Source organism: Microtus oregoni, unplaced genomic scaffold (assembly GCF_018167655.1).
Source record: "Microtus oregoni isolate MIOR12 unplaced genomic scaffold, Mior012 000006F_ref0000085, whole genome shotgun sequence".
In the NCBI taxonomy this organism is placed as follows: domain Eukaryota; kingdom Metazoa; phylum Chordata; class Mammalia; order Rodentia; family Cricetidae; genus Microtus; species Microtus oregoni.
In genome coordinates, this window is record NW_024543065.1 from 16443156 (window position 1) to 16464342 (window position 21187).

General features: G+C 38.6%; 1 protein-coding gene across 1 annotated transcript in view; it reads left to right on the plus strand.

Moving 5' to 3' along the window:
• Tbc1d32 (TBC1 domain family member 32) overlaps positions 1-21187 on the plus strand; it is a 284344-nt gene that overhangs the window by 65901 nt on the left and 197256 nt on the right. The window lies entirely within an intron of this gene.

Below are 21187 nucleotides of genomic sequence, written 5' to 3' on the forward strand. Positions count from 1 at the left end.
TGCCTTAGCCATCCCAGTACCAGAACCACAGGCATGGGTCACTTGTTAAACATGGGTCACTGTATGCAGTTCTAAGACTTGCCATTCTTAATGTGTCCTTAGAATTCACAGTGTTTGGTATTTGGTCTTCTGAGCATCAATGAAGATATATGACATCTAAGTTTCTCCAGAAGCAACCCAAATTCAACCGTCTGTTCCCCCAAATACAGGCAATCTATATTAAATATAAGATGCATATGTTAAATATTTAACACATCTTTGTACATCTATTGGTCCTTTTCAATGCTCTCTGAAGACAGATTGCTTTTGTACCACACGTGGCCAGAAACTCCATGTTTCTAGAAGCAATTATTCAAGGTTTGCTTTTAAATCTGAAATATCCTGACATATTATTTTCTTCCTTCCTTTGGAAAATAATACCAAATGATAACCTTGTTTTTATTGTTTTCCCAAGTGAGTCACAGTATTGATAACATAGATATTTCTGCCCCGAGAACAAAGTGAGCCAGCAGACTGGGGAAGCATACCCATGACACCCACTAGAGCACACTATTGTAGCATTAACACTAGGTTTCGACTGGTTCCCATAAGTCAGTAAGGACAGAGACACCAAAGAATCAGTGCCTTCTCGACACAACAGAATCAAGGAACAGATGAATTCACAGAGATGGTGGTAGCATCCACAGGGCATTTATAGGTCTAAGACGGAGAGGGTTCCAGTACTGAGAGGGGTACGTGGACACGGTTTTCTCTCACTTATCAAGAAGCTATCTCAAATTAACAACCAATCACAAAGGAACAACTGGTTTTCCCCAATGGATTCTCAATGTGTATAGAAAACATACTTGAGGGCAGCCCCATGCCCAGCAGTAGATGGACAACTAGAAATGAACTCAGGGTTTTTTTGAGGAGTGTTTTTTTTTTAATTTTATTTATTTATTTGTCTCATTATGCCTTGTCTGAGTATTTTTTTTAACATTACTGGTCTTTTGATAGTATATTATGGTTTACAATTTTGGGTTTTTATGAATTTTCTGTGTGTGTGTGTGCATGTGCGTGTACGAGCATGCCTGAGTATGCATGTGCTTCTCATGCTATTTATTTTTCATTTTTGTGTTTTGCATTTCTTTTGTTTTCATTTTCTGTGTTTGGCTATATTCTGGTTTGTTTGTTTTCCTGCTTGTTTTCTAAAGAAAGATAAGAAGGAGTCGAGTTGGACGGGTAAAGAGGTGGGAGGAACTGGGATGAGATGAGGGAAGGGGAAACTGATCAGAACATATTACATGCAAAAAATCTCCTTTCAACTTAAAAAGAAATATTTTCAGACTATTATTATTAGTGCTATTGGCAGGGCCTTGCTACGTGGTCCAGGATAGCTTCGAAGTTGTGATCATCCTGTCTCTGCCTCCCAAATCCTGGGATGACAGGTGTGGTGCTCTGAATGAGAATGGTTTCCTACTTGTATTAAGCTGTCTGGGAAGGGTTGGGAGGCATGGCCTTGTTGGAGAGACTTTGTTCCTGGATGTGGGCTTTCAAGTTTAAAGAGTTAGCTTTCACTCTGCCTCATGTTTCTCAAGGACATGTGGGCTCTCAGCCACTGCTCTGTGGCCATGCCTGCCCGCCCTTCTCACCGTGATGATCATGGACCTAAATGAACCCTTTCTCTATATTTTCTTGTTTAAATGGCTTTGGTCATGGAGTCTTACCACAGCCACAGGAAGATAACCTAGACAACTGTTTCTATTTGATAAAATAGTACAATATTTGTTTAACATTGAATGCAAATTAAACATAAACCTTGATTTAGGAAACAAGAAAATATAGAGAATGAGAGATTTAGGTTCAAGGACCTCATGGCTGCCTTTGAATCCAGATCCCTTGGCTACCAGCTGGTAGCATACAATCCTGAGCATGTTATCTGTTGTTTCCTCTTTGGAAAAGAGTGCAGAAAGTACTTCTACATCATAAAGTTTTGATGGACCTATCAAAATAGTTAATGCAGCAAGATGCTTAGGAAAAGTCTTGCCACGTCGAGAGATGTAAATTATAGGTTGTGGAGCATTGGTCATACCTCAATCTGTTTGGATTTGTGCGGGAGCACACCTTGGTTTGAAATGCTTAGCCTGTGGATACTTGTGACCGATACTTGTGATACTTGTGACTTGGGAGCTCCTTCCAAATAGTCTAGTGTACTCTGTTACCTAAAGGCGCCATTGGAGCAAAGGCCAAGAATGGAGTCATGTGAGATTCCTGGGTGCTCCTGAGAGAACTCCAAGGAAACAAGACAAGAGTCTAATGACTTCAGTTTCTTAAAAACAGCAACAACGACAGCACCCCACAGAATTGTTCTTGGAATGTGCTTCCATAATTTCCCAGATGTAGGGGATAGGAGTGAGTATCCTTCAGACTACTCGTTACAACTGGCTGCTGTTATTTTTTTATATGCTTCTATGGAAAAACGCATGTTCCGCTGCATGCAACCAGTCCTTGTGATTGTACACTTTACTCAGGTGACACTCTTAACCCTCAGAATATAAATAGCTCAAGGCTAAAGATGGCTATTGCATGAGACTTTAGTCCCCCCTCCCCCGCCGCTATTTATTGGCTCTCTTTTCCCAGGACCCAGCACCTCTAGAGTGATTAACAGGCATTATGTTCTAAGATTGTTTTACTACATAATCACCCACAGAAAATCTTGGAAGAATCTGAAGACGAAAATTAATTTCTCTGAAGTTGCAGAATGATGGAGAGTAATGCGCTTGGCAACCCGTGTCAAGTTGAGCCTCGTGGCTCCTTCTGAAGTCAGCCTGAGGACAAAGCAACAGCAAACCAAAAGACTCCACCATATCTGTAAAGGTTTGAAAGTTTGATTTACAAGCAATTCCCACAAACACCATGGAGGACTTTCTGTGAACCTTCCCTTGTCACCCTCCTAATTGCTGGCATCACACAGCAGAGCAATTTATACATCAAACGCTCATCTTCCCACTGCCCTTTAACTTCCTTAAAGCAAGACTGGTTCATCTTTTGCTTTTGGAGCCTCCATTCTTTCAGCACCCATGGTCCTCTTCAGGAAGTGACCTCATCATTGCCAATATAAGGCAATCTGGTTTTTCTGTCTCTTAATTCTCCTCTCATTTGTTACCAGGAGTTGCTCAATAAAATCAGCACCTTAAAGAACAATAACAGGACAACTTATTCAAAAATGACAAGAAAATTAGAGGGTTAAATATAGGTTGGCATTTTTCAACAAGGGGCTTTAAAAAATAAAAAATACATAGAAACACATATGGAAATAATGACCATTTACATATTTTTTCAATTCTAATTATTCTACAACAAAAATAAATATATGAAAAAAATTAGCTGAAATTACAACTTATGGCTTCTCTAGGTACAGGGAAACCTTCTTAATTTCAAAATTAGAAAGAAAATGAAGACCAATTGATTCTGGTCAGAACAACACTACTGTTAAGCCTTAAAGCAGTTGCATATTAATGGTGAACACAACTAATCATGTGTTTTAGATAGTTACCTTGCTTCCAAAATTTGCTAAAAATAATACTAACATTTGTAATTTTTTGCATATTTATATAGATTTCTTTTTGAATATTGGGATTTTTAAAAAATCAAGGATCCCTTTATTAATTATCCTGTTCATAACTGGGATAATGTATGGCTAGTTGATTCAGAAAATTGAAGCAGGCGGGTTCCTTTGATGTGTAAGGTTCACTGGATCATGAAAGGGAAGTGGAGGTCAGAGCGTGGGTGCCGCTGAGCAGTGAGTGGATGTCGCCAAGCAGAGAATAGATGTCACCAAGCAGAGCATGGATGCCGCCCAGCACTGGGCTTCGGAGATCTGCTTGCTCTTCACTTCCTCTGGTGTCACTGCAAACACTTTCTGTTGTAGATCATATAATCACCAAATGATACAGTGTTGTCTCGAGAACACCCCAAAATGTATTTCCAAGTTAGGAATAATCGTTGACATACATTATAGTTGAGATAGTTATTTGAAAAACTGCCTGGGGTCTAAATGAAAATAAATCAATATTGGCAGTTTATATTCCTTGTATTAACACGTAAAGATATCTTAAGAATGAAAGTTATACTTTGGGGCTTTGTATTTATAAGGAGATTATCAAAGGGCCAAGTTCAATTTTTTCCTAGGTGTTCATTTAGCTATTTGAAAGGAAGTTATGAGGTATGCTGTTATTATTAACGACAGGTGATATTTTTCTGAAATTCCCTGTTCTTCTGAAATAAAAATATACATACTCAATAGTAAATGTTTGATCTCAGCCTTTTAGCCATTAGCTGCAAATCATTATATTTTTCTCCTATTCAAAGCCTAACAATTAGGTGTCAGTATTAATTTTTGGATTTTTTTCCCCTTGAAAATTGGTTTCAAGTAAATATAAGGATTAAATTTTTGCTTTAAAAAGGCAATCAGTTTCGAGTTGTGAACTTCTCTGCAGCCATCCCAACTCTCTGATAGCAGCCTCTGGTAGGTACATGTAGTAATGGAGTTTAATTGTAGAGAGGTTTGCCCAGGAGAACATTAATGCTGCCCTAGAAGGTCATTCAGGAGGATAAGTTCTCATGTGAGCACCACTAGAAATTTCCAGGGATTTTAGAGACTTCTGCTCCTCTTTAAAGTAACTGTCAAGTAGTGCTAAGACCTGCAAACTCATTTTAAATTCCTGTCACTGTGGTTGCTTAACTTCTGAAGACTTATGCAGAGTATACAGTCCTATTATAAATCATGGCTATACTGTAGGAATTGCTACATACAGGACACAAGTTCATAAACTTATGTATGGTTCTGTTCTATTGGCTGTTTTTTAATCCATATAAAATTACTTATTTGAATTATTCAAAGAAAAGAGCTCAACATAAAGTAAAGAGAGGCAATTGTAAGCTCTCAACTACCAAGATTAATTATATGCTTTGGTTCTGCAGGAAACCAAACAGCAAGATATTGAATCAAGAAGAGCAAAATCCTGGTTGTCATTTACTCTTTAATCACAAGCCCTTGAGATTGTCTGCTCTCTTCTAAAATGTATAACATAGTAATTGATGGCAAAGTATTCTCTTGATGAGAATTTTATTCCAATTTTTTTCACTATTTAATTTTTTTTGAGACAAAAAAATTGTGTAGTGCAGGCTGGTCTCATATTCACATGTAGCCAAAGATTATTTTCAACTTCTCATCCTCCTGCCTCAGTATCCCAAATGCTGGTAATACAGACATGTGCCATTCGGTCTAGTTTTATGTAATGCCAGATATCAAACTCGAGGTACTCTACCAACTAAGCTTCATCCTCAGCTCTCTGCTCCATTCTTCAGATCTGCTCAGATACAGGCTTGCTATTAAGGGATGTATACATAAAATATTCTATCTATCTATCTATCTATCTATCTATCTATCTATCTATACATCTATATCTATCTGTCTATCTATCTATCTATCTATCTATCTATCTATCTATCCATCCCTATCTATCTATCTATCTATCTATCTATCTATCTATCTATCTATAAATCTGTTTGCATGCATGTATTTATGTGGGTATGTACACACATTTGTGTGCAGAAGATGGCATTGGGCATCCTATCACTTTCGTTCCACTTCTTTTAAGGTAGGGTTTCCTCCTGAATCTAGGGGCTGTACCTTCTCATTCAGACGGAAAGCCAGCACACTCAGGTGACATTCCTGTCACTGCCCTTTGGAAGCTTGTGCTGGGGGCCATACTCTGCTACTCATGATTGCAGAGCAAGCACTCCAACCACGGAACAATCTCTCCAGCTTCAAAACATTCTTATTTTTATTACTAATTTGGAAAATAGCATACTTTTAGATCACTGATTATTAGAAAAAGTACAGAGATTTAATGACATTTTCAAATATTATATGAATTACAAACACCTTTCTCAACTCATTAAGCTAAGAAAAATAATGAAGTATTGACAGCATAAATTATTTGGCATTAGGTAAAACAGCTCGTGTTTGCATTTGTTGCAATTAAATTAGTGGAAACATTTTTGTGTGCTTACACTTTTTAAAAAATATTTGAACTCAGTAAACTCAGACACCTTTTTATTTAATTTAAAAATACTTTCTTGAGCCAAGCAGTGATGGCACATCACAGGATTTGGGAAGCAGAGACAGATGGATCTCTGGGAGTTCAAGGCTGGCCAGGTCTACATAGATAGTTCCAGGATAGCTGGGGCTACGCAGAGAAACTCTGTCTCAAAAAGACAAAAAGGAAGTTTATTTATAAGTTAGAATTGTGTATGTTCAGAGTATATAACATGATTATTTGATGTATATGTGTATCATAGTGGTTGTTAGTGTCATATTATTAAAGACTTTCTAAAATAAATTTTTTAGATACTACAATTCCTAAGTTAATAAGCAAGTAATACCATGCTTTTGTATATTGAAAACCTTTTCCCTGTTTGCCTGCTGTGCTCCCATTTTATTTATTTCTTTTGTTGTGTGCACCTCCTTTAGTGAAACATTTACAGTAGCATTCCCTTGTTTCTATTGTAATCAAAATTGTAATAAGTAATCAGTGAACATTGCTGTAGTATATGGCTTGGTAGAAAAAAATTAGAACTCCACAAAAAGCCAGTAAGACACCTATTACATATTAAATAGATGATATGCTGCCGTTAACTATGTAAAACATAAAGGTGCTATTATTTTTGTTATTGTTTTGCTTTTTTTTTGAAACATGGTTTCACTATGCAATTTTAGTTGGCCTGGAACTTGCTATGTAGACTTAGTAGGCTTTGAACTCACAGAGTTTCTATTTGTCAGGGACCAATCTTGACAAAAATACCTCTTGCCAGGGTAGCTTCATGGGGATTTAGGAATAGAAGTAAAGACTATGAAGACACATGAAAAATAATAAAACAGAAATCATAGAACAGTACCGGGAGGATGTTCTAGTGAATACTGAAATCACCCACATTTAATTTTATGCTTTTATACCGCAATACAAAAGGGGGAGGAAAACAGCCAAAGACTTTTTTAACATGATACAAAGGACAGCTTGAACAATGAATTGCTTTAACACTTTGAGGCATGAAGTCATTAGCATTCTGTTGTTTAGGCTGTGAGGTCACTTTAATCCAAATATCCTAAAGGCAGCCATTCTGCAGGTAACCTCATATTACAGTAGAAGGAGCAAAACTATGCTTGCATATCCTAACTGTATGTCAGGATGGAATGGATTTACTTGTATGCGCTATCTTAATGTCAAAAGAACCAAGTAAGCACATCCTGAGTCAGGGTGTGTAGCTACACTTGTCAAGCATTTTGAGCAATTTCCAAACTCTCTGACTATCACACAAGGTGGCAAAAGCTCACATTTTTGGGCCTTCTTCCCTCCCTCCCTCCTTCCCTCCCTCCCTCCTTCCCTCCTTCCCTCCCTTCCTCCTTCCCTCCCTCCTTCCCTTCTTCCCTCCCTCCTTCCCTCCCTCCCTCCTTCCTTCCCTCCCTCCCTCCTTCCTTCCCTCCCTCCCTCCTTCCTTCCCTCCCTCCCTTCCTCCCTCCTCCCTCCCTCCTTCCCTTCCTCCCTCCCTTCCTTCCTTCCTTCCTTCCTTCCTTCCTTCCTATCTATCATGTGTAAATCCTAGCACACATGTGGAGATTAGAGGACCGTTGGCAGGAGTTGTTTCTCTTCTGCTGCCATGTGGTTTCTGAGGATCAAACTTGGGTTTTCAGCCTCTGCAGCAAACACCTTTTACTCCCGGAGCCATCTTGACAGCCCTAATAGTGCAAGTTTTAACATATTTTTCATCTTCATCCAATGCATTTTCATTATCGTATTTTGGACTTCCAAGACCTCTTTACTTATGATGCCATTAGAATTATTAAATAAAATTCAATTGGCAAACCTAAAGTTAGTGCTATCTCATAGTTACTCTTAATGTACAACTTCCAGCTTTGTATAGTTTTCCTCATGTAAATGGAAATGAGCCATGCCTGATGCCACAGGCCTATAATTCTGCTACTTAGTAAGTTAAGGAAGGTTGCAAGTTCAAAGCTAGCCCAGACCATTTAAGGAGAGTATCTTACCTCAATAATAAAAAGTAAAAAGAGGGCTGCTGATGTAGTTCAGTGGTCTAGCATGTGTGAGACCCTAGGTTCAGTTCTAGGTGGTGAAAGAAATAAAAAGGCACAAAAGAGGTTTTATTTGAATATGCAATGCTATATATATTCATCCAAGGAAAGCTAGCTAAAATTAGCTGATTGCTAACAAACTCACAGAACAAGCACCATGTTGGAGAATTTACCACAGCCTACCGCTATAGGATCTGGTAGGTTTCAGGCTTTCAAAATTTTCAATTCTTTTGTCAAAAGAACCATAGTGGGAAAACTAGCATTTCACTCAAAATAGATCAAAGAAAACTATTATATATCTTCAGGTTTGAGGGGAATCTCATAGAAATCCATTCAAGGTACAAACCAAGTCTCAAAAATTGAAAAGCCTGGTAGTTTTCTAGTTCCTGTCTGTGTGCACACTTCCCCCTAAGTGTTTGTTCTTTTTTTTCTGTTTGTAAACTGATCTTCTCTATATTCTGTTTTTATTTATATTGTTGAAGTCACTTAGTTAATACAGGGAAATGCAACTTCCAAAGGCCAGTAGCTTCTTCAGTAGGCAGGCATCAAGGTAAGTTGATGATCATTTGGTGTGATAGCATCATGAGTACAATTCCCATGACAGGATTCGGCCCATGATACTATGGGTACCCAAGATGCGTTCATTAAATGTGTGCAAAGTTGGTGCCTGTCAAATCCCAATAAAGTGTTAGAAAGATATGATTTGGTAAGTATAGGGAAATGTTCTTCTGGTACAGTGGCTCTCAACCAATGGGTCTCGCCCACAGGGCTTGCATATTATATACCCTGCATATTAGATATTTACATTACAATTCATAACAGTAGGAAAATTACAGTTATGAAGTAGACTTGGAGTAATTGGAGTAATATTATGGTTGGGTTCACCACAAAGTGAGGAACTGCATTAAAGGGTAACAGCATTATGAAGCCTAAGAACCACTGGTTTGGTAGAATAAGTCAGCAGTTTAAAAAGGCAATAGTCTAAAGGACTTCCAACAAAAGCCATATCTTGAATGTGACTTCTGAAAATGAGGGGAATCTGAAAAGTCACTCTGTTTCATGTGACATGTTTATAAAGAGTAGACAATCCATGTATGGGATTCAGAGTCTGAATGTTTGAAATATGATCCAAAGGACACACATGCAGAAAGACAGTTTGAAAAGTACACATACTAGATTTTCCATGGGAAGTCTGTGCTGTAACAAGTACAGATTCATCTGTGAAGAGAAAGTGTGACATCTAAGAATACAGCCACTCCTTTGGGGCAGAATGTCTTGTAGCCCAGGCTGGCCTGCAGCTTGCTACATAGCTGAAGCTGGCCTTGAACCCTTGGTCCTCCTGCATTTATTTTCTAAATTCTGGGACTACAGGAATATATCACTATGGTTGGCAACAATTCTTTAAATGCTATTTTTAAATATTGCTAAAAAGACAATAAATAATGAAGCATGGAATGTCATTGAAATTTTATCAACACTAAAATATAGTAATATGAAACTTTCATAGGTCTAGATCATAAAAAGGAAGAAAAATATGGGGGGATAGATGTATATTGGCTTGGTTTGAATTTTTGGCAATGCATGTATTGAATCTTATAAACAAATAATATATCTATGTGCATATATTTTCTATTTCATTTTTGCCATATATACACACACATATATGTATATACACATGTTACCTCTTTGTTTTGTTTTCAGGATTTCAATTTTCTTTTCACCTTCTGATTGGCTACTTCAATTTGCAAGGCACATCTTTCTTTGCTTTACAGCAAGTAAATATTTTGATCATGTAATTACATGAAAATGTCTTTTTTCCACCTCCACAGTTAATAGATAGTTTGTGCTTGTATTTAAAACTTGAAAATTACTTTCTCTTTAGAGTTATTTACCTTGAGAAACTCCATCATACTTGGCATGAACTTTTTAGACTTTATTTATTTATTTATTTTTAAAAGAAAGCAACCTTCCTTCCTTCACTTTACATACCAATCCCAGTTCCCACTTCCTCTCCTCCTTTCCCTCCCTTCACCTATCCCCATCCCATTCCTCATACACTCCACAGAGAGAGCAAGGCACACTGCTTTGGGGAAGGTCTAACTCTCTCCTTACCATATGCAGACTAAACACAGTATTCATCCAAAGAGAATAGGCTTCAAAAAAGCCAGTACAAACAGTAGGGATAAGTCCTGGTGCCACTGTCCCAGGAATTTTTTGGGGCAATCTGTATTTGGTTATTTACATTTTTTCCTTTTTGGTGTTTTTTATTCTTTGAGTGTTTCACATCATGCTTCCCTATCCCTTCCATCCCTCCCATCCCCAGAATAAAACACAATAAAATTTAAGAAAAATAAAGAAAAAAGGGGAGGGAGGAGAAAGGGAAAATCTCATTATGGACTCAGTGTAAACCCCTTTATCCATATATTTTTACATGGAGCCATTCATTGCAAAGAATCATTGGTCTGGTACAAGGTCCCTGGTCTCTGCTATACCATCGATGCTGGGCCCTCCATTCTCCAGCAGGTTACATATGGAGTGGATGTAACCCTGATGGTGGGCCTAGGTAGCCGGAGAATTGGTCAGCCCTTCAGATCTTTCCTGTCTTCACCACCAGGGTGAGCTCTCCAGCATTGCCATGGCTAGTCCACCTCTTGCAATGATGAGCTAGGAGCAAGGCCAGCTCACTGGTACCTATGCCTATAGGGCCAGCTCTACTGTATTGCTCATGTGAGGTGTAGGGGCCACTTTCCTGAGTGCTGCATCTTACAAGGGCAGGGGCAGCTCTCCTGCTCTTATGACCTCAGTTCCAGCTCTTCCATCTGCCTTAGGTGTTGATGGGTGGAGGTGGGGATGTGTGATGGGGGCATCTCTACCCCACCTATGCTTCCACAAGACAGGCAGCACAATAAAGCAGATCCTTTTGGCAGAGGTATGGGTGAGATAACCTTGACACTGTGAGAAGGAATAGTTGGCCACACTCCACTCATCTGCCATGTGGTGGTGAGGGCAAGGGAAAGATGCCCCCCGCCCCCTTGACCCTGCCACCTGTGATGGGCAAGGGAGCTAATCCTACCCCTTACCAGCTGCAACACTCTTGAAAGTGGACACTGTACCTTGCCTAGGTATCACAGTGAGTTGACCCTGTTGGCGGAGGTGCGAGTGAGCCAACCCTGAAGTTGTGAGCATGGGAGAGTGGTCCCTATCACTCTTCTGTCAACAACAGGGTTGGCTTTATTGCGCTGCCCAGGCGAGGTACAGGGCCTGATCTGAATGTGCTATGCATGATTCTTGACTAGCTTATGTTACTGGAAGTTTAAGAAGCAGCATTAAGTTGGGCGGTGATGGCACATGCCTTTAATCCCAGCACTCGGGAAGCAAGCAGATCTCTGAGTTCAAGGCCAGCCTAGGCTATAGGGCTAGTTCCAGTACAACCAGGGCAGAAAAATCCCTGTCTCAAAAGCCAAACCAAAACCAAAACAAAACAAAAAGAAGTTACATTAAATTAGTTATGGGAGTAATGCAAAGATGTGTTATCGGTGCTTATTGTCTCAATCTGTTATATTTTTTCCAGTTTTCAGACTATATATTTTATATTATTCCAAATCAATAAAAATAATGCTTGAATCACAAAATCTCAAATAGTATATTAAACATCCCATATCAACAACCACCGAAATTATAACATAGCTCTAAAGATTAGTGCTAAAAAACATTTGTACTTTAATTTTGAAATGTGTGACCATTAAGAAAGCCATTATCAAGTATGTAATTAGTGAATAAAATAGAGGTTTTCTCATAATAACCTCTCTTGTTCATAACAATTCCTTGTCATATAGTCAGATGGCAGAATGTGGGAAGTGCCAACCTAAAGAAGAACCATGCTGGAAGTCAGACATGGACTGTGCTTTCAGTGGCAAATGCCGATGTGGTAAATCCCAAAGTGTGCTTCTGAAAGGGACTCTTCCTGAATAACAGCTCTGTGCCATGCACTGTGCTAGCTGTTGATGTGCCATTCAATCTGCTTAACCTGTAAGGGAAACTTCAGACGCAGCACTTTATAACCCAGGCTAGCTTTCTAGGACTTGGTGTTGTCTGGCCTTAACTTAGTTGCTTTTCTATTGCTGTAATAGAACATTGTGAAGACATATAGAAGGCACCTTACAGAAGGAGGAGTTTATTTTGGGTTTACAGGTCCACAAGGTTACAGTTCATCACATCACAGAGGAAAATGTTGCAGTAAGCACCAGGAGGCAGGAGCTGTTGAAAGCTCACATCTCAAAGCTCAAGCAGGAAACAGAGAGATGGATACATTTCTTCCAGCAAGGCTACATCTCCCAGGCCTCTCCAAACAAAGTCATTAACTGGGGACCAAGCATTCAAATGCCAGACACTCTGGGGGGACATTTATCTTTCAAACTATTACAGTACTTAAAATATATTTAAAGGAAACCAAGGGACTCGTTATCTCTCTACAGATTCCTTTTTGTAATTCCTTAAGTAATTTAGTAATACACCTACTTTCTGGAGAATTTTCTTATAATTTGGTACTAAAAATAATACGGAGATGATTTAAGGTATATAGGTGCATGGGTGTAGGCTATATAGAAATGTCATACATCATATATGAGCATCCTCGGATTTTGATGTTCATGGGACCTTAGATCTAATCCAACACACACAGAGAGAATTAATGGTACCACTTTACCTTTGAGATTAGGAAATTGATGATTATTTATTAATTATAGAAAGTTAATTATAGGTGTTGCTGACATATGAACACAAATATATTGAACTCAGAAGCATTCTGTTATAATTCAGAAAATGTATTTGATATCTCTCTAAATTATTACTTATTATTATAAGTGTTTAGCTTTGCAATATGTTAGTTAATTCTGAAAAATCATGGTTATAAAAAAATTATTCCTTCTAGAAACTGACATATTTTGTTTGTTTTAAAACAATGCAATTTGTTTAAAAATTTCCATTATTGATGTCATTTAATTAGGAACCATGCTACTTTTCTAAATTTGTGAGCCAAGTCCGATAACTTTAGCGAATCCATAAATAAATAGGAATCAAAATCCTCATTTTTCCCCAAATATTTAATTAAGTAGAAAAAACAAATAAGCAATGAATGATCACACACAGAATAACCACAATAAATTAGAAATGAAATTTTATAAATACCTTTCATTGTTCTAAAATTACACAAACACCTTTCCAATTAGCTGAATTGTATAACTGAATGATCTCAATTTTGTTTTGCACAAAAGTCTGTCTGGAAAAGAGCCATGTGTTTCTTACTTTGCATTTTAGAGACTTAAATGGCTATAAAAGATAAGTGCAATCTCTGAGGAAGGAAGGAGAATCACTGTGTAACTTTTAGAAGTAACAACCAAACAATGGTGAACTTGGTGTAGGTGTTTGTGTTAATACCTTGATATGTGGACTAGGTATGGTCATACAAGCCTGCAGTTCCAGCACTTGGAAGGTGGAGGAGGGAGAATCATGAGGTCAAGCCTATTCTGCCAAGATAGTCTTAAAGAAACCAAACCAAAATCAAACCAAAGGTGAGCTAACAATGAAAGAAGATAAGCCTGTGTGTAACTTACTGATGTAACGTGTGTCAGCAAGGAAATACTTTTTTTTTCATAAAAAGTAATGGATTCTCACAAAGATGAAATTTTTAGCATGTAATGCTTATCCTCTTTTCCCCTTTCTACATTTTCCTAATCTGTTTGTGGACCATGTAGGATCATGAATTTGAGGCAAAGCTAGGCTACATAATGAGATCTTGTCTTAAAACAAAACAAACATCTTCGGAAACTGATTATGGTGGTGCTTACCTTGAATTCAAGCACTTGGGAGGCAGAGGTAGAGGGAACTCTGTGAGTTCTAGGTCAGTCTTGGCTACATAATGAGAGACCCTGTGTTAAAACAAAAACAAGACAAAAAACAATGACAAACCTGCAGATAATTTACTTTACTTCAAGGACGTATACAGAAAAGTGAGTGATGTTACAAAACTCACTTAATTGTTTTACTAAGAGTCTAGTTAGAAAAGTGAGAATTCTAACTAAACATACTTAATAGAATTTCCTTCCTTCCTTCCTTCCTTCCTTCCTTCCTTCCTTCCTTTCTTTTTTGGACAGGGTTTCTCGGTAGCTTTGGAGACTCTCCTGGAACTTGCTCTGTATACCAGACTGGCCTCAAGTACACATAGATCCGCCTGTCCCTGCCTCCTGAGTGCTAGAATTAAAGGCATGTGCCACTACCACTGGCTAATATAATTTTCTTAAGCACATCAATAACTTAACAATAAAATAATAAAACTTCAGGTCACTTATTTGAGTGAAGAAAGCAAACTAGAAAGGCATGTTGAGACACAGGAATGGCTTATTTTCCAAACACATTTCTTTAGGGCCTCAACAGGTATCAGAACAAGAAACAAGGGCTAAGACCTATCTGCAATGAGTCTTGTCGGGGCATTCCCTCCCTTCCCCCAATGGAATTACACTAACAAATGTCTCAATGTGTAAGCATGAGCTAGAGCTGACCTTTTGCTTCCACCTTTCTTCCCAGAAAATGGCAACAATAACCAACTTGCTTATCAGGAGTGTTATGAGCTAAACCCACAGTGAAGTCTCAAACTGATGAGGGGTAGGTAGACAATAACATGTTTTTAAATAAAAAATGAATAGGGGTAAAATGAACTTACTAATACACAGGAATAGAAAAACAGAATAAGGAACCCATCTCAGCTCTAGCACACAAGAGCTAAGACCAGTTGCTTCTGCATGCCTGCTTGCCAGCCCCTTCTCTGAAATGGGCCACATCACTTCTCCCCTGAGAAGCAACTAAAGATAAAACCGTCTTAACCAGAAACCAGCGAATTTCTACTTCTGTAACACATGCTTAGTTCTGGGAAAAATGATTATGACAATGCCTAACCCTATGGAAACCATGAACTATTTCTGACCATGGCTGCGTGTCTTACTTAGGGTTTCAATTGCTGTGAAGAGACACTGTGACCACAGCAACCTTTATAAAGAAAAAACATTTAATTGGGGTGACTTACAATTTCAGAGGTTTAGTCCATTATTATCATGGCAGGACATGGTGGCATGCAGGCAGACATGGTACTAGAGAAGCAGCTGAGAGTGGAGAAGGAGCTACATCTTGATCAGCAGGCAACAGGAAGTGAACTGAGTGTCACAATGAGCAAAGCTTGAGCAAAGGAGACCTCAAAACCCACCCCCACATTTCCTTCCACAAGGCCATACCTACTCCAACAAAACCATACCTCCTAATAATGCCTCTCTCCTTGTGGGCCACTTCCTTTCAAACCACCACTGGGTCTCTTTAAGCAATACCTAGAAGCTATGCACCAATTAAAGACTTTTTTCCTTTGTCTCTGAGAGCTGAGAATTTCTTGTTGGGGAAGGATGAGTCCCCAGCAATTCTTTCTCTGGGGCTCAATTAAATAACACAAGAAAAGAAAAGAACTGAAATTCATTATTTGCAGCTGATTCAAATGGGATAACAGTAAAATATTATGGACTACTTACGTTGTTGAATATAAAAACAATTTAAGATTTTTGTATAGTTTTAATGGTTTTGACTATAATGATAAAATAGAAGCATTTATGTCAGTCAAGAATGAATTTTTGAAAAATATTGGCAATAACTTTTGGTAGAAAAACAAATAATGGTGGCTACACATTTTCTTTGTTGAATTACACAACTGTGCATATACAAATGGAGCAGGTTATAGAATACTATATACAGAGGGATTCATTACCCAAGGATTCATTTCGAACAGGAAGCATTATACAATGTGTTGGTTGGAAGATAACCATTGTTAGTACAAAAGTTAAAAAGGAGAATAAATATTGTAAAAGTTTGGATACTAAATATGGTTTGGTAGAAATACCGAACTTCTACTTAGTGATTTTTACTGGAAGGATGTTGAGAGTTCCTTCTTGTATAGACATGAAAGTTGTGAATTTTACATGTAATATTTTACATCATTATATGTGGTCATTTCATAATTAAGAAATTTATTTCAAATAAAATACTTGGTTTAGAATTTAATATTGTTATCCTTCAGTTTATGAGTGAGATTGATTACAAGATCCTTTGTAGCTATCAAAATATGTATATACTTCTTCAGTTTAAGTGTACCATTGATTGCAGGATCCCTTGTATATGTCAAAATATGTATATATTCACGTTCTTTATATGAAATGGCATAGCATTTGTATACAACCCACACATATCCTTTGGTGTACTTTAAATCATTTGTCTACATTATGCATTAGATATAACTCAATGTGAAAGCTATATAAATGGATATTTTTGTTGTATTTTAAGGAGTAACCATAAAAAGAAGTCTACTTTTTCAGACACAGTTATTTTTCTGAATATTCACTAAATATTTTCATGGTTGATTGAGTTCATGGGAATGGAATCCATAGACATGGAGACCTGATTACATATATAATTTTCAAGTGCCAATAGCATGCACCAGTTTTTGACTTTATCTCTTTTTATCCTTTTGACGTAATTTTCCTGAGGTGAGCAACTTGATTAGTGTTTCTGCAATGTTGGAGATTGGACTCAAAATTATTTATTTATTTTTTTATTGTGAAAAGAAGAAAAAAAAACATAAACAAAAAACAAGTTTCCACCTCCTCCCAGCCTCCCATTTCCCTTCCCCTCCTGCCACCCTTCTCCCCCTCCTCCCACCATTCTCCCCCTCCTCCCACCCTTCTCCCCCTCCCCCCACTCCTCTCCCCCTCCCTCTCCAGTCCACAGAGCAGTCTGGGTTCCCTGCCCTGTGTTAAGTCCTAGGTCCTCCCCCCTCCGTCCATATCTAGGAAGGTGAACATCCAAACTGGCTAGGCTCCCACAAAGCCAGCACATTAAGTAGGATCAAAACCCCCTGCCATTGTCCTTGGTGTCTCATCAGCCCTCATTGCTCACCATGTTCAGAGAGTCCGGTTTTATCCCATGATTTTTCCGTCACAGTCCAGCTGGCCTTGGTGAGCTCCCCGTAGATCAGCTCCACTGTCTCAGTGGGTGGATGCACGCCTCGTGGTCCCGAATTCTTTGCTCATGTTCTCCCTCCTTCTGCTCCTCCTTGGGACCTTGGGAGCTCAGTCCAGTGCTCCTGTGTGGGTCTCTGTCTCTATCTCTATCCATCACCAGATGAATATTCTATGATGATATGCAAGATATTCGTCAGTATTGCTCTAGGATAGGGTCATTTCAGGTTCCCAATCCTCAGCTGCCCAAGGAACTAACTGGGAACCTCATCTTGGGCACTTGGGAGCCCCTCTAGGGTCAAGTCTCTTGCCCACCCTAAAGTGGCTCCCTTAACTAAGAATTGTGGTTCCATGCTCCCCTATCCACCTTTCCTTTATCCCAATTCTCCTGTTTCCACAGGTCCCCCCTCCTTCCCTTCTACCTTTTCTCTCCCCATCTCCCCTTACCCCCATCCCACCCCACCCCCAAGATCCCATTTTCTCCCCGGAAATTTGGTCTACTTCCCTTAGCCAAGAGGATAACTATATGTTTTTCCTTGGGTTCACCTTCTTACTTAGCTTCTTAAGGTTCACCTATTCTAGACTCCGTGGTCCTTATTTATGGCTAGAAACCAATTATGAGTGAGTACATCCCATATTCATCTTTTTGGGTCTGGGTTACCTCACTCAGGATAGTGTTTTCTATTTCCATCCATTTGCATGCAAAATTCGAGAAGTCATTGTTTTTTACCACAGCATAGTACTCTAGCGTGTATATATTCCATACTTTCTTCATCCATTCTTCCATTGAAGGGCATCTAGGTTGTTTCCAGGTTCTGGCTATTACAAATAATACTGCTATGAACATAGTTGAACAAATGCTTTTGTCATTTGATAGAGCATCTCTTGGGTATATTCCCAAGAGTGGTATTGCTGGGTCCAGGGGTAAGTTGACCCCGAATTTCCTGAGAAACCGAAACACTGACTTCCACAGTGGTTGCACAAGATGGCATTCCCACCAGCAATGGATGAGGGTACCCGTTCCTCCACAGCCTCTCCAGCAAAGGTTCTCCTTGGTGTTTTTGATTTTAGCCATTCTGACAGGTGTAAGATGATATCTCAAAGTTGTTTTGATTTGCTTTTCCCTGATTGCTAAGGAAGTTGAGCACGACCTTAAGTGTCTTTTGGCCATTTGAACTTCTTCTGTTGAGAATTCTCTGTTCAGTTCAGTGCCCCATTTTTTAATTGGGTTAATTAGCATTTTAAAGTCTAGTTTCTTGAGTTCTCTATATATTTTGGAGATCAGACCTTTGTCTGTTGTGGGGTTGGTGAAGATCTTCTCCCAGTCAGTAGTTTGCCTTTGTGTCTTAGTGACCATTGGACTCAAAATTATGTATGTATAGGCCAGTGGTTCTCAACCTTGCTAATGCTGTAACTCTTAAATACAGTTCTTCATGTTGTGGTGACCCTCAAGGATAAAATAATTTTTGTTGCTACTTCATAACTGCAATTTTGCTACTGCTATGAATCACATAAATATCAGAATATGTAGATATTATGTGACCTTGTGAAAAGGTCATTTGACCCCCAAAATGGATACAATCCACATGTTGAGAACTAGGCAAAGCCTCTACTGGATTTTTACTGGTAAAATGTTGAAAATTCTTGTACAAACATGAATTCTTGTCCTACGAGTATCAGTCTTTAGTTTTATCTCTCTTCATCATTTAGATGTGATATTTCTGATGTGTAAAACTTAATTAATTAATTTTTACAGTGTCAGAGATTGAACTCAGAACCATGTACATCTCTAGGTAAACTCACAATTAATGAACAGTATCTCCGAATCTTTTCTGTGCTCATTTATTCACCCACTCAACAAATATTCTAGATTCTGTACCAGGCAGTATTATAGTTACAGGAGAGATATGAATGAGAAAGAGTTGTAATCCCATTAATAGAGATAATAATCCATTAAGAGACATGTAATGTAGAATACTTTTGCTATAGTGTAAAGCTGGAAGTTTCCACAGAGAAATGAACATTCTATCCATATGATAGCCCAAACATCAGTCAGGTGTAGGCGGAGTTTTCCCTCCCCAGGAACTGCTTTTGAATTACCACACAGAGACTTATCGTAATTGTGACTACTCGGTAAATAGCTCTGGCTTATTACTAGCTTGCTTTTATATTTTATGTTAACCCATATTCCTTAGTTATTCTTTGTAATGTGGTGCTAACTTTATTAGCATGGTATATTCATCTTCTGCTCTTTCTGCATCTGGCGACTCCTGACACCTTCCTTCTCCTTCCCAGAATTTTCAAGTTGGCTTTTCTGCTCAACTTTATCCTGTTCAGCTATTGGTCAGTCAGCTTCTTTATTAAGCCAGTCACAGGGACAAATATTTACAGTGTACAAAAGGATTATTCCATAGAAGCCAATCATAGGTAACATACACCTACAGAAGTTCTAATCTTCAAAAGTCAGAGGCAGGAGGATGCTCAACAAGTTTCAGGCCAAACAGGAATATATAGTGAGATAATGTTATCAAAATTACTCACAGCTGGCGACTCTTTGCACATGGACACACATGCATACATGTATATGTACTGAGCTTATAGCATCACCCAGTAATAATGTTCTGTAGCTACTTTGCCAAGTTGTCTTTATTAATTAATTTAACAGGTGACACAATTTTAAGATAAAGAACGTATTTTATGACTCCCTTACTTGGTTGCAGGACATTAAAAAGAAATCACACTGGATCTTCGCTGAATGTTTACGCCATGCTGACCAGCTTTCATAGTGTGAAAGGGTGCTAAGTAGGCTCCTGGGGAGAAATGTCATCAATAGTCCAGCTGTGGCCCTGATGAGCCCTAAGGCCTTCCTAGAAAGATACACCCACTGGTGTAATAATGGCCTGAAAGTTATAGGGAAAACAAATTGTTTTCTGATTGAATTCAGCTTTACAGGAAGAAACTTATGTCTGCTATTGTAAACCTGACAAGAGCCCCGTGGATAGCAAAGTCATCAACTCTCGCTGAGAACCTATTGTTGTCATTTTGCTAAATGGATAAATCATTGAACTGCTTTCTAAATACTTACGCTCACACTCATAGATCAGTGCTGCTACAGGCCAGTATCAGAGAAACTGCTTTTTACAGTATGCAGCTGTTAATGCAGAGGCTCACAACTGTGTAAATGGAAGTTTCTGTCCTGCCCACTCCTGCAGCCATTCAGTCCCAAAGAAACCCACAGAGGCCTATATTAATTATAAACTGTCCGACCCATTAGTTCAGGCTTATTATTAACTGGCTCCCACAACTTAAATCAATCCACAATTCCCATCCATATTTAGCCACATGGCTTGGTACCTTTTACTAGTGACACATTCGCATCTTGTTTCCTCTGACTGGCTCAGGGACTGGCTCAGAGGAGGTGGGTGAAAAAGAATATAAGAGCCAGAGTTTAGAGAGGATTTCTTTAAGACAGTGTCTCTTTGCCATAGCCACTGGACTTAGGAACTCACTGAAGCTGTGGTTATTTGCACAAGACCTGTATGAAATTCTGCTGGTTTTATCCTGCATGGCCAAGGAGCTCAGGAGGCCCTACCCCTCACTGAGGGTCTATGTGCTGTAAATGCATACTGAAGGGGGTGGTGTAAATTTCTTCAGAGGCGTAGCTGCTGATAAATTACCAATATTTCACTAAACAACCCCTCCCCGCAAATACTCATGCAGGCAACTGTAATTAAACTCAGTGGGTCAATAGGAAACCACCAATCATCCAAACAGAAGGAAGTGTTTCAGTGGGAAGAGTGTTGATAAGAGAAGAGAATAGGGATGCATATATATATATATATATATATATATATATATATATATGAAATTGTTAAAGAACAAAAAAAATGAAAGCTTATTTTTATAGTAAAATGCAAAGAACCTATTTTTCTGAACAAATATGATGCCAAAGCTGGAATGAAATGTCCGTTTTCCTGGATGCACTAGCACGGGCAGGAGAATTAGT